At 29.6% G+C, this 13884-nt stretch overlaps 1 pseudogene; it reads right to left on the bottom strand.

The window, feature by feature from the left end:
- Positions 1 to 7136: 7136 nt before the first annotated feature.
- On the bottom strand, positions 7137 to 7879 carry LOC145090729 (ethylene-responsive transcription factor 1B pseudogene; annotated as a pseudogene).
- Between the last annotated feature and the right edge of the window lie 6005 nt (positions 7880 to 13884).

Genomic DNA, 13884 nt, shown 5'->3' with positions numbered 1-13884 from the left:
TGCTGGTTACTTATAATAAAAATTAAATATAATATATGATTTAATGATATTTATATTTGTTGTTATGATTAATTAATTTTAAAAATTTTATTTGCTTAAGATTTTAATTTCAATCATCGTAATTATTTAAAATTTCAAACATTGTATTAGTTTTTAAAGACTACAATATAATTTTTGTATATAATTTTACTTTTAACTATTGTTGTTGTAAGTTATTTAAAATAATGTATTTCGAAACTCTTAATTATTTTAATTTGTTTTCTGAAATTTAACGTTTTTAAAATTTATTTGATGAATATTGTTAGTTTCTATTAGAGCTGTAAACGAACCGAACGAACACAAACATGGCTTGTTCATATTCGTTCGTTTAAGTTAGCCGAACAAATGAACGAACACAAACGGATAAACGAACGAGTTTTTTGTTCATATTCGTTCGTTTAACAAATTGCATTGTTCATGTTCGTTCATTTATGTTCATGAACATGCTAAACGAATATAAATGAACAAAGATAAATAAACATAAATGAACATATGATATAGTAATGTAATTAAATACAATTAAACATATATGAACATAAAAGAAACTTATATGGACGAACATAAACAAACATAAACAAACAACATAAATGAACGTTCACGAACAAGACCATTGTTCATGTTCGTTCGTTTAACTTGTAACATCCAAATTTCTAGGTATCATAATTTAAGTATTTCTTTTGAGTTAAGAAGAGGGACTTGACGAGTTGACGCCTAAACTCGTCGAGTATGATCGTGACTGATGACTCGGATTAATGAATGGACTCGACGAGTCCGCGCTATTGGCAGAAACCCTAAATCTTTGGGACTGAGCCTTATTTAAAGGCATTTATGGCCTTCATTAGCGGCTACCTTCCCAAAAGAGAGAACCCTAGCGAGCTTGAGTGTGTTGAGTGAGAGGAAGAGCTATCTTGAACTTTTTGGTGTGATTTATCAAGGAAGGAGGAGAGTTCCAGCAAGAGGGATCAAGGAAGGTTATTGTTATGAGTCATTCAAGCAAGGAGCTTCATTCTGAGGTACAAAATCGAACCCCTTTCCTTCCTTATTGTGTAGATTCTATTTTGGGGTTAGGGCTTGAATCACTTCTTCTTTGGGGTTTTGAATGCCTCAAACCCCTATTGCTCGTTTGTGTTATAGATCTAGACCCTTCTAGGTCCAGAGAGCCGAGAATATGAAGCTTTAGTTGAGTAAACCTTTGGGTTTGAAGCTAAGAGACATTTATGGGGTTTTTATGGTATATTATGCAAAATACACCATGCATGAACGCCAAGTTTAGACCTTTACGTGACTTTTGGGTGTTAGAAGGTCAGATCTATAAGTTAGAGAAACAGATTTGACCTTAGAAGGTCGTTTGAGCATTTCCATGGAGGAAACTCGTCGAGTCCATAGAAGGACTCGACGAGTCGGATCGGGTTGCTTCGCGTTTTGTGATCAGAGGTAACCCGTTGAGTGAAAGGTCAACTCGACTAGTCGAGTGAGGCCTTAGAAGGATTCAAAGGACACGCATGGGCTTGCCGAGTTACCCGAGTGCACTCGCCGAGTCTGGTCAAAGTTGGGCCGTTGACTGGAGTTGACTTTCGTTGACTTTTAGGGTTTGGTCAACATTTGGACATTTGGACCATTGGAGGGGTAAAATGGTCTTTTCCCCTTCTGTGAGATTAGGAAGGGATTAGTCCAACTTCTTGAGGGCTAATATTAATTAGGGATAATTATTATGTGTTAGGCATGAGCTAGACTTGGGAGTAGAGATCACGATCCCGATTACGAGATTTTCATTCATTAGCTTACGAGGTGTGTCTTCTCACTATACTTACCTTGTGTGGTAAACCTTATGTGTGACCAGAGGGTCTTATGTGCATGAACTGTGTAATGAGATATCCTGCTATTTACTTGTGTTATGCTTTATGAGTATTATATTGTGATGCTGAGTTGAGGGATCGGAGGGTCCATATGAGTTATAGGACCAGAGGGTCCCACTGAGACACATCGACCAGAGGGTCTAAGTCTAACTGAGTTATAATATTAAGTGGCTATTGTGCTGTGTATGGTATTTTGGGGAACTTACTAAGCTTTTATGCTTACCGTGTTATGTGTTATGTGTTTCAGGTAGTTCCGAGGATCAAGACTAGACACCGGCATGATTGTACACACCGGCAGAAGATTGTTTTTATGATTCTGGGATTGTGTTTCCTTTTGTTGACATTTGATAAATAAGTGTTTTGAGAATTATGATACAAGTTTTATTGTGTTAAAAATGAAAAATTTGGTTGAACAATTACGTTGTTACATAACTAAACGAACAAAAATTTGTGTTCATATTCGTTCATTTATTAAATAAACGAACTTCCCACTGAACGGTTCACAAACAGTTCGTTGAACGTTTAGTTCATTTATAGCCCTAGTTTCTATGATTGTAGTTATTTAAAACAAAAAAGATTGTTTTTGTTTTTAAAGAAAACATTATAGTTTTTTATATAATATTACTTTTAACTATTCTTATTATAAATAATTTTTAAGTTATTTATTTGAATATTGTTAATGATTATAAAAACGGGTTCATGGTTTTTTTTTGTTAATTTAGGATTACAATTTTGGTTTAACACTATAATTTATAATCTTTAATTATTTATAAAACAGTCTCTCGATTTTTTTCAAGTTTAACTAAAATTTTGATTTTAGTTAATTTTTTAATATTATATTGAAATTAATAATTTAATTATTTTGCATCGACTCATAAATTATAAAAATGTTGTGACTTTAAAATGATAATTGCTCACATACGACAACATAATAAGTTAACTGTAATATGTTAAAAAGTTAAGGTCATAAGTTTATAAATAGAAATATAATATGAGATTTTAATATTGTAGTTTAGTCAATCGTTTGAAAGAGTTCTACCCGCGAGTTACACATGAATAAAATTAAATATAATATATGGTTTAATGCTATGTATAGTTGTTGTTATTGTTAATTAGTTTTTTAAAATTTATTTGCTTAATGTTTTAATTTCTATCATTATAATTTTTAGAAGATCAAACATTGTTTTTATTTTATTTTAAAGGTAACAATATAATCATTTATATAGAGTTATTTTTAACTATTGTTATTGTAAGTTATTTTAAGGTACTTATTTGAAAACTTTTAACGATTATAAAAATACCTTTAGAAAATACTTTAGTTAAATTGAGATTACAATTTAGTTTTTGTATTTATCACTACAATTTATCACTTTTAACTATCTACAAAATATTCTTTGGTTTTTAAGTGGAACTGAAATTTATATTTAAGTTGACATTGTAATGTTATATTTAAATTAATAAATTATTTATTTTGTCCAAACTATTAAAAAGTTGTAGCTTTAAACTGATAATAGTTTATATACAACAACATTTTAAATCAAATAAATTAAGTATAATATATTAAAAGTGAAAAAACATCATAAATGGAACTAGTCCCCATGGTTTAAAAACCTCATAGATGGTCCCTGTGTTTTCAAAACTTTTGATGTTTGGTCCTTTTTGCTAACTCTGTTAAGTTTGTCCGTTAACTGAAGGGTATTTTCGTCATTTCACAACCACAGGGACCATTTATGATGTTTTCTCATGTTTTTTTAAAAAAAGAAAAAACTAAATATAATTATTTAATATATAATCTCTCTCTCTCTCTCTCTCTCTCTCATTTGAAAAAAGCTAAACCATCTGGACCACCATTTCTTTACTCTAAAGCTTATGTATAACAAGAAAAAGAGAAGATCGGTGTCAAACAAGATCCATGTCTTGTTATTGACCTGACTTTCGCCATGAACCGCCTCCCATAACCATACGTGCAATCGATCCCACTGTCGGAGCCATCGCCCTAAATTTAGACCTCAACCCAATATCATCGGAGCCACCACTGATCTGAAACACGGCCATAACCCACTAAAAAACCCATGGATCTTCATTTCCTCTACCTATGTCGCCTCTCTCTTGTCTGTACTCCTTCTCCCCTCGATTTCCCTCTACTCCATCGATTTCTCTCTACGTAGTTGTTTCTCTCTACCATCACCAGCTTCATCAATTTCATTTATGAATTCCTCTTCTAGCTCTTTATGAGTTGCGATAAACACTAAGCTTTGGCTAATATTTGAACACCGACGATTGCCTCCTCATTTCAGATACCTCTTATTGATGGAGGAAGATCCCAACTTGGTGAAATAAATTAAGCCTTAGAATTTGTTGTTGGTTCTTGATGAAATTGATGGAGGCGGAACCAATTTCATGAGTTTTAGATGGGTGAGCTTGTATTGAAGCTCGCAAATGCAGAGCTTTTAGAGGAATGCGACAATGGAGATAATACTTTCGATTTAGGTTAAATATTATAGGCAAAGCTTGAATCTAGGTTACAGTTTTAGATTTTGATTTGGGCTTACAAATTTAGGTCAAATTATGGTGATCTTGCAAGGGTACGACATCTTCAGATGCTATTGAGGCTTATATCAGGTAGAATTGTGAGAGAGACAGCAACAATGGCGGTGATTGGTGGTCTGAAAATTGTAGTGGCGATGGTGGTGCTTCACCACCGGTAGGTGAGTCTCTGACCGAAGGAGAAATAGTACAGATCTGGGGTTTTTTCCCTTTGATTCTTCATCCCGAGAGAGAGAGAGAGAGAGAGAGAGAGAGAGAGAGAGAGAGATTATACGTTAAATAATTATATTTAGTTTTTTCTTTAAAAAAAAATAACTGAAAAGATCATAAATGGTCCCTGTGATGTGAAATGACGAAAATGCCCTTCAGTTAACGGACAAAACTTAACGGAGTTAGCAATAAGGACCAATCATCAAAAGTTTTGAAAACACAGGGACCATCTATGAGGTTTTTAAACCATGGGGACTAAACTTCAGATTTTGGGAAACCACAGGGACCATTTATGATGTTTTTTCATTAAAAGTTAAAGACATAACTTTATAAGTAGAAGTAAATATATTATTTTAAAATTGAAATTTAGTTTATTATTGATTACACTTTAGATTTGGTATTTATTTAACTTTATTAACCAACTTATAATCATTATTAGAAAGACACTACAATTTATCACATTTAACTATTTACAAAATATTTTTTGGGTTGTTTAAGTTAAACTAAAATTTATATTTAAGTTGACCCTGTAATGTTATATTTAAATTAATAATTTAAGTATTTTATACAAATTGTTCCAAAATTATATCTTTAAAATGATAATGGTTTACATCCAATACTATATTATAACTAATAAATTAAGTACGATATTTTAAAAGATAAAAAAAACATAACTCTATAAGTAGAAGTAAATATATTATTTTAATATTGAAATTAAGTTTATATATGATTATATTTTAGGTTTGATATTTATTTAACCTTATTAACCAACTTATAATAATTATTATTAGAAAAAAATTGAAAAGTCATGGGAGTTTCAAATAAATGTGATGAAAGAAAAAAATATATGAAATTTTTAAATGAATATAATAAAAGAAAAAATGTAAGGAGAGACTCATAGTAAACCCCCAATGGGAAGTCTGAATACCTTGGGTTTTTTATGGTTTTATATTGTTTTTATTAGTAAAAATTGTTAATACTCCTATATATAAAAGTTGGTGGCCAGGATGAATTTTTGTTTTTCATGATTTTGCCCCTAGAGTCTTCTTATTTGTACTTTCCTCGCTAACGTTTTTTTTTTTTTTTTTTTTTTTTTTTTTCGATTCTATTTCCTTCGTTTATATTTTCCGTCCATTTCAAAAGTTTGGCTTTATCCGTCATTACTTACGACCAACTTTTGCTTATGTAAATATTTTTCCTTGCAAAAACAATATTATAAAAGTTTGATTTTCATGATTTTGCCCATAGAGTCTTCTTATTTGTACTTTCCTCACTAACGTTTTTTTTTCTCCTTCATTTATATTTTCCGTCCATTTCTAAAATTTGACTTCATCCGTCCATTTCTACTTATTTGTACTTTCCTCACCAACAAGTCCATTTCTTCTTATTTGTACTTTCCTCACCAACTTTGTAGATCAACTTTTGCTTATGTAAATATGTTTCCTTGCAAAATCAATATTATAAATGATGGTAGTAATAACGTTTGTAAATGTCATGAAATGAACCGTAGTTCATACGGTGTGAAACGTCCATCATTTAACCTCAAATTCAAAGTTTCTAATAAAGAACTAACATATTACATGCTCTATATAAAGTTCGCACAAATATAACCTACTTCAAGTAACATCCAACAATAATGTCTTATATCAAAAGTGGCGTAGCCACGAGGCCTTCCACTAGTTAACATAACGTATTGACCGTTGAAGTAACTTTTTGGGTTAATGATTTCATTGGGTGTGCAACTATGGCCCTGTATATATTTGGTTACTTTTTTAACACAATTTATTATTAAAGTCACATCAACTATTCAAAACAATGTCATATTAACGGGCAAACGAAACTAGTAGGTTCACATAAGACCATGGAACTGCGACGACGAAAATCTTGGCTATAAAATTGATAAAAAAAATGGCTGATATTCAATTGAATTTATTCTTAAAATGTTGCAAAGTGATTTGATATTTTAGTAACTATTTATGAGGTTTTGGGAATTTTTGTGAATGAGCAAAAAGTATGGGCTAAATTTTTTAAAAGGTAGAAACTTGAATCAGCTAAATACCCCTCAATCCTCATACACGCAGGGATGGGCCAAATGTACAAGGCCCTCTTTATTCGCCGTGTGTCCGGTCCTCGTTTGACTAGTGACATTTCTTTCCAAGTATTTTGCTTTTTTATCATATCTTTTTTTTTTTCTTCATTGAAATATTGAAAAAAACAAAGTTTTTAAAGACAATTCTCTATAAAATGACCATGCTACCGAAAATTATAATTACCGTTTTTACTATTTTTTGAACGTTTTTTAAAAATATGATATTTAAGTGAATATCTCTTTTATGTATTGTGAGATAAGGAGATGATTAAATAATTAATATTGCATTAGAATAAGATAAAAAGAAAAGGTAGTTGGAAGACCGTTGTTATCCAACTATAACAGTGTACATGTTGTAAATAAAACAAAAGAACCCATGTAACAATTGACTCATCCATTATTTTAACTTTTAACTTTACAAAAAAGTGAAGGACAAAACATTATAACCAAAAACGCACAAGTGAACTTCAGTTATTCAACTGTATCTTATATTCGATCATTTTCACCAAGAACTAGAGCTCTCCGACAATCTCAAAATCTCCTCCAAGTAATCAGCACCCAAGTCCTCTAATACCACCATATTCCTACTATCATCTTCCAACTTCGTCTCTTTCCTCTTATTCTATCTGATCACAACTTTTCTCTTCATGGCATGACTCCTTTTCAATGCTAAAACAGGCTAACTCCCTTCCTCAAATCTGTAATCCATTGCTCGAAGGGACTCATAAACCGTCTCTATCGGAAAGTTAAGAACTGCCATTGAACCCCTGGCAACAAATGCAGCTTGATCATAAGCCAAAGCAGCTTCCTCAGCAGTATCAAACGTTCCCAACCAAACCCTTGCCCAATTCCTTGTCGAATCCCTTATTTCTGCTGCATACTTTCCCCAACGCCGTGGGCGTACCCTTCTGTAGCTAATCTTGTCAACTGGACAAGACGCTGTCTGGTTTGACAAGTCGTCACTGTAAGAGGACTCGTTCAGCATTCCATAGAGAATCAACTCTTATGAATCGTTTTCGTTGAAGGGAAGGAACTGGTCTGAGGTGTAACTGAAGAACGAAGAATCCATGAAATATAATGTGGTTATTCTCGGATTGAATCTTTAAGTGTAGTGGCTAAAAGTTATATATTGGATGGAGTTGATATCATGCAGCGATAAGTTGATTATATAGACAGACAAAAAATTACTTATTTTATAGAATATATATATAGAAGGAAATGTTGAGGGTCGGAATTAGTGGGATTTTCAAAGGACGTGCGGGTCAAAAAAGTGGAAATGGTGGCTAAGGGGTCATATATACTACATCAGTTCGACAGTACCAATCCACCTCACTCCTTTCAAAGAGTACTCATTCTTACTACTAAGTGATTTCATAAGCATATATTTACCAAGTTTTATTCAATTTTAGATTTAATTAGAAGGTCCTCCCCTCTTCGCGGCGATTCGATTTTTTTTGCATGGTTATATATTTTAGTGTTTCTTTGGTTCCTTTTCTCGTTTGTTGTTTTTATTTTGTGTGTGTATAATGTTTTTAGAAAAGTAGGGTCGTATAGTAGAATATCGAAAGTGGGGGACCAAAAGCGCCAACTCCACAAACTAATATGGCAAAAACTTGAGGTGTAACATTTTGGTAAATAACAAGGACCAAAAGTGACAAACTCTTTAAACTTTTGTAGCTAGTATTAGAGAATATCAAAGCTGAGGGACCAAAAACACCAACTCCTCAAACTAATATGGTAAAAAGTTGATAAATGACAAAATTTTAAAACTTTTGAGGCAAAACTTTGAAAAAGTTAAGGATAGACCAAAAAACGGCAAGGTGATAAAAATCTGCGACAAAACTTTAAAGAATAAAAATATACTATTCATAAGGTTTATGTGATTTAATCTACTCTAAAAATTAAGGTTTTTTTTTGCCACTTGTCTCACTCTCATTCAATTTGTCAAATGATATTTTATAATCATTTTGAATTAATTTTTTTCATATGTCATTTTATGAGTTTTTTTAGTTTATTAAATTCAATATAATATTTTAATGTAATAATTATAATAAATGTAGTAATAAATAAATATAAATTTCATTAATAAACTTAAATTTTAATTTCAAAATCCCCAAAATTAAAGGTTATTAGTTTCTTTCGTTTATTTATTTAAATTATATGTTTAAATTTAATAGATAAAAAACATTTTCATTATAATAATTATTATTTTTCTTATTTTTTATAAATATAAAGTTTTCAAATATTTAGATCATTATATTTAACTTTTTTATTTAAATTAACACATGTAATAAATGGATTTTACAACTAGTTGTATATATAATATAATTCCTAGTATTTGCTTTTATTCAATTTTAAATTCAATTCCCAGTAATTGCATATTTACTAGTAACTCTTGTTTCATATAGCAATTAATCAAAAAGTAGTAGTTTCCTCTGGATACAAATTTATTCTGAAAGAATATTATTGCTGACATTAAATGCGAATTTAATTAGTTTTCATAAAAAAATAATTATAATTACAGATATCATTTAATATACATATAATTACGGAAAGCATATATTTATTTTTATTTGATTAAATAATAATTTAATTTTTAGTAAATTATTATTGATGCATTCTAGCACACAATAGATATGAGAAACATTTGAAAATATATATATATATATATATATATATATATATATATATATATATCATAGTTGCAGAAATCGAGATTAATCGTTTGGTGTTCTCCAACTGTCGATGATTAGGGTATTAATCGGAAATTTAGGATTAACCGGGTTTGGTGGGATTAATCAGTCTTGGCGAGATTAATCGGTCAACAAAAGTCGAAAAAAGTAAAAAAAAGTCAAAAAAGGTAAAAAAATTCAAAAAATCAATTTTTTTTACTCCAGAATTTTTAAATTTTCAAAATTTCAAATAGGGAAATCTCCGGAAAAATCCCAATATTTTACATAATTTACAAAAAAGTCCCAAATTAAAATATTTGGACTTTTTCATAAATCAATTTTCCCGGTAAACCGGTTTCATTATTTACCCGGAAACATTAAAGTAAAACCGGTAAACCGGGAAAATATGGTCAAATCGCCATTTTTACCGGTAATTATGACTTTTTGATAAATAAATTTTAGTTTGAGATTTTTTCGTAAATTATGGTAAAATATTGGGACTTTTCCGGAGATTTCCCTTTCAAATATTATACCAAAATGTTCATACTTTCGTATTTTCATATTTTCAAATTACAAATTTTCTTATTTTCAAATTTTGAAATACTTGTTTTTTCTAAAGATATATTAATATTTGATTAATTTAATATTTTTGTTAATAATCTATAGTCTCCGATTAATCCCTGTCAAGACCGATTAATCCCATAATATCAGTCGATGGTCGAGTTACCATCGAACGATTAACCCTTAATTATACATCGAGCTATATATATATATATATATATATATATATATATATATATATATATATATATATATATATATATATATAATGGGATTTGATATTAGTTTTTAATGTTTCATAAAAAACTAATTTAGTATTAATTAATTAAGCCTAAAATAATGCAAACAAATATAAAATTTTCTGAATTATTCAACATAACCAATACGATATAAAGTTTTACTTTCTAATGATCACGAAATATTAAGAAACGTGGCGGATGTTAGGGCTGCATTGCGTTTGAGATTTAACTTTTGAGCATGTGAACACAAAGGATACATCATTTCAGTCAATAATACTTTTTCGGATTGCTATAATAATATTTTAATCATCAGTTATTCAAGGTGGAAAACTAGAAAAGTAAAAGGTTGTCATTGTACTATGAGGTAGTGGGAAATGAGCAAGTGAGCAAATTAGAGCAAGTGAGCAAATTAGATATTTTTTAGTTGGTTAATTTCAATTGATTTAAATTATTATTAGATATATATCTGTGTAAAGTGACGATAATTATTACTCTTTTAATGATGAATGACTTTTCTATTTAGAAAATGTTATTTTTAAATTATTATTAGATATATATCTGTGTAAAGTGACGATAATTATTACTCTTTTAATGATGAATGACTTTTCTATTTAGAAAATGTTATTTGAATGTTTCAATGATTATAATTTTTTTGGATAAAATATTAGAAAAATGCTATGCCCAACCATTGGGCATTTTAACGTTAAAAATAATTAATTGATGTTTCATTCTTTAAATATATTCGTTGATTATTTTTTATTATAATTAGTTTTTGCTCATAAAATGATGAGTGATTTGTGCATAACAAATTTGAACATTAAGTTATCAAACATGTATATTTTTAATTTAACAAAAATTAAATATGTTTTATAATATAATTAAGATAAACCTATAATATCCAAAATTGCAATATAATAATGTTTATTATAGTTTTATATTTCGGAAGAAATGCCGACATATTATTTGCCATACATTTTGAAGCAAAGAAAAGAAACACAAAAATTCAATTTTACAAAAATAATTTTGCAACAATTTTTATTAGGTTCAATTTAAACTTTTTTTTAAAACAAAATCTCCGTTCTAATTAAATATTATAATATAATATTATATAGTATAAAATATTTTTAATATTCTATGATAATATTATTAATATTTTTTATATATTTTAAAATTATTTATAAATTAAAAAATACATATTATTAAATATTGTAAGAATTTCGTATTTAAATACTTTAATAAATAAATACATATATTGTACATTAATTAATACTATTCTATTAAACTAATTAACTAAGACAATAAATCCACCTATCACCCTACCTGATCCTAAATTTGGTTTGCTATACATTTTGAAGCAAAGAAAAGAAACACAAAAATTCAATTTTACAAAAAATCTCTGTTCTAATTAAATATTATAATATAATATTATATAGTATATAATATTTTAAATATTCTATAATAATATTATTAATATTTTTTATATATATTTTAAAATTATTTATAAATTAATATATATATATATATATATATATATATATATATATATATATATATATATATATATATATTATTAAATATTGTAAGAATTTCATATTTAAATACTTTAATAAATAAATACATATATTGTATATTAATTAATACTATTCTATTAAACTAATTAACTAAGACAATAAATCCACCTATCACCCGACGTGATCCTAAATTTGGTTTGCTAGCTTCCAGTTAAAATAAGGTGGCCAACGTTTTCATTTATATATTATATTAATAGACATGGTCAATGGTCAATAGGAATAGTGTAATTTTTATCTTTCAAGAATTTACCATAATATTTTGTATACTTTGATGATTTTGGTCCTTTTGTGTATACTTTGACGATTTTTTGTGTATACTTTGACAATTTTGGTTTTACGTCGGTTGTAATTAGAAATTGGTCATATTTCTTTTAATATTTGTCACTTTAACTCCTTTTGACCATTTTCGCCTTCCTTTTGTCCCTTTTTTCGTGTTGCTACTTAATTTTCATTACAGATTGGCTACACGTGTTTTAATATTTCTCACTTTCAGCCCCTTTGACCATTTTATCATTCCTTTTGTTCCTTTTCCGTCTACCGATTTATGCTTCTGTTTTGTGTTTCGTTTTGTCATCATTTTCTCATCATCACCATTTGTGAATAAAACAAGACGCATTTTAATAATAACATGTTCAATAAACGTACAAGAGCAGCCATAATGTTGACCCGTGGTTCACCACGGGCTCCACCCACTAGTTATAAGAACTTGCTAGAGCAAAATATCATTATGGTTAGACAAAATTGCAAAAATGGTCATTGTGGTTGACAAATTTATGTGTTTTTGGTCCAAAACGAAATGTTGGTGTACAATTGGTCTAAAATTGGATATTTCTATTGTATTTGCTCCCTATCTACTTAAAAAGATCATTATGCCCTTATAATTTGTTTTCCATTTTTTATTATCTATTTTTATTCAAAAAAAAAAAAATCCCACCATACTCGTTTTGCCTTCCTGTTCAGACCCCTAGCCCATTCTCGTTCAATCTCTGCTACGCACAGACACACACACACACATCTCTCTTTCTTTCTTTCTCTCTCTTTCTCTCTCTCTCTCTCTCTCTTACTCCCCTCGGTAACACCCTGAATGCCACCACCATCCGCCTGTACTGCTCACCGCTAGATGTCGCCTGAAACCTTCAGAAGCCACCGATATGTTTGTACATCGGGAAAGGAGTGAAGAATTTTTTCAACAAAGATAGCGGGGGAGTTTAAACCCAAGTCTAAATCGCCTACCGAACATCAAGCTTTCGGTAGTGGGAGATCGGTTGTAGAATGGGATAACTGTTGGGTTATATCTACATTCCTATGTGATCATGCAACCCTAATTTCTTTGAATCTAAGTTTTTCACTAATTGAACAAGCAAATAGAACACCAAAGCAATAACCCTAGAAACTAGCATACATTTTCGAAATTCACAAAAAAAATAGGGTTAGAAGAGTACCTCACTTGTTATATAGTAATAACAAGAGTTCCTTGAAGATCCTTGACTCTTGAAAGCTTAGTGCCCTAAGTGTTGCACCTTTAATGAAGTCACAAACACCCAATGCAAGAGGATGAGAGGAGAGACAAGGAAATTTCGGCTAGGGTTATGGATCTTATGCATAGGCCGAAAATTCCATCATATGGAGGTCTTTATATAGCTGTGGGCTGCTAAGGTTTCTGGAGGAAACCCTAATTCCTGCTTAAGGCTTAAGCAGCCTATTGACTCCTCCTTATGAGGCCTTGGATGAAATCTATAGAGCCTCCCTATAGGATTTCATTCACTCCTAATTAAGGAGTCCAATAGCCCAGTTCTGCAACAATCAATGATTTGCAAAACAACCCATCCATTATTAATCAGTTCCTTTAATCCCAAAATTAATACCAAATTAGTTTCTGATTAATTACTAATTAATAATATGATCTCCAAATAATATATTAATATTATAATATATTAATAAAACCAATTTTGAGTACCAATTTATTATTTCACATAATAAATTCTACTCTCTCTCTCTCTCTCTCCATTAGTCATCCTGTCAAGTTGCATGAGTGAAGGCAACGTAAAAGGACCATGCTACTATCAAATCAAGTACATACCAATTATAGTTATGGGCTTA

Source organism: Lactuca serriola, chromosome 2, assembly GCF_051521515.1.
Source record: "Lactuca serriola cultivar US96UC23 chromosome 2, Lser_US96UC23_V15, whole genome shotgun sequence".
NCBI classification, from domain to species: domain Eukaryota; kingdom Viridiplantae; phylum Streptophyta; class Magnoliopsida; order Asterales; family Asteraceae; genus Lactuca; species Lactuca serriola.
This window is presented reverse-complemented; position numbering and strand designations above follow the sequence as displayed.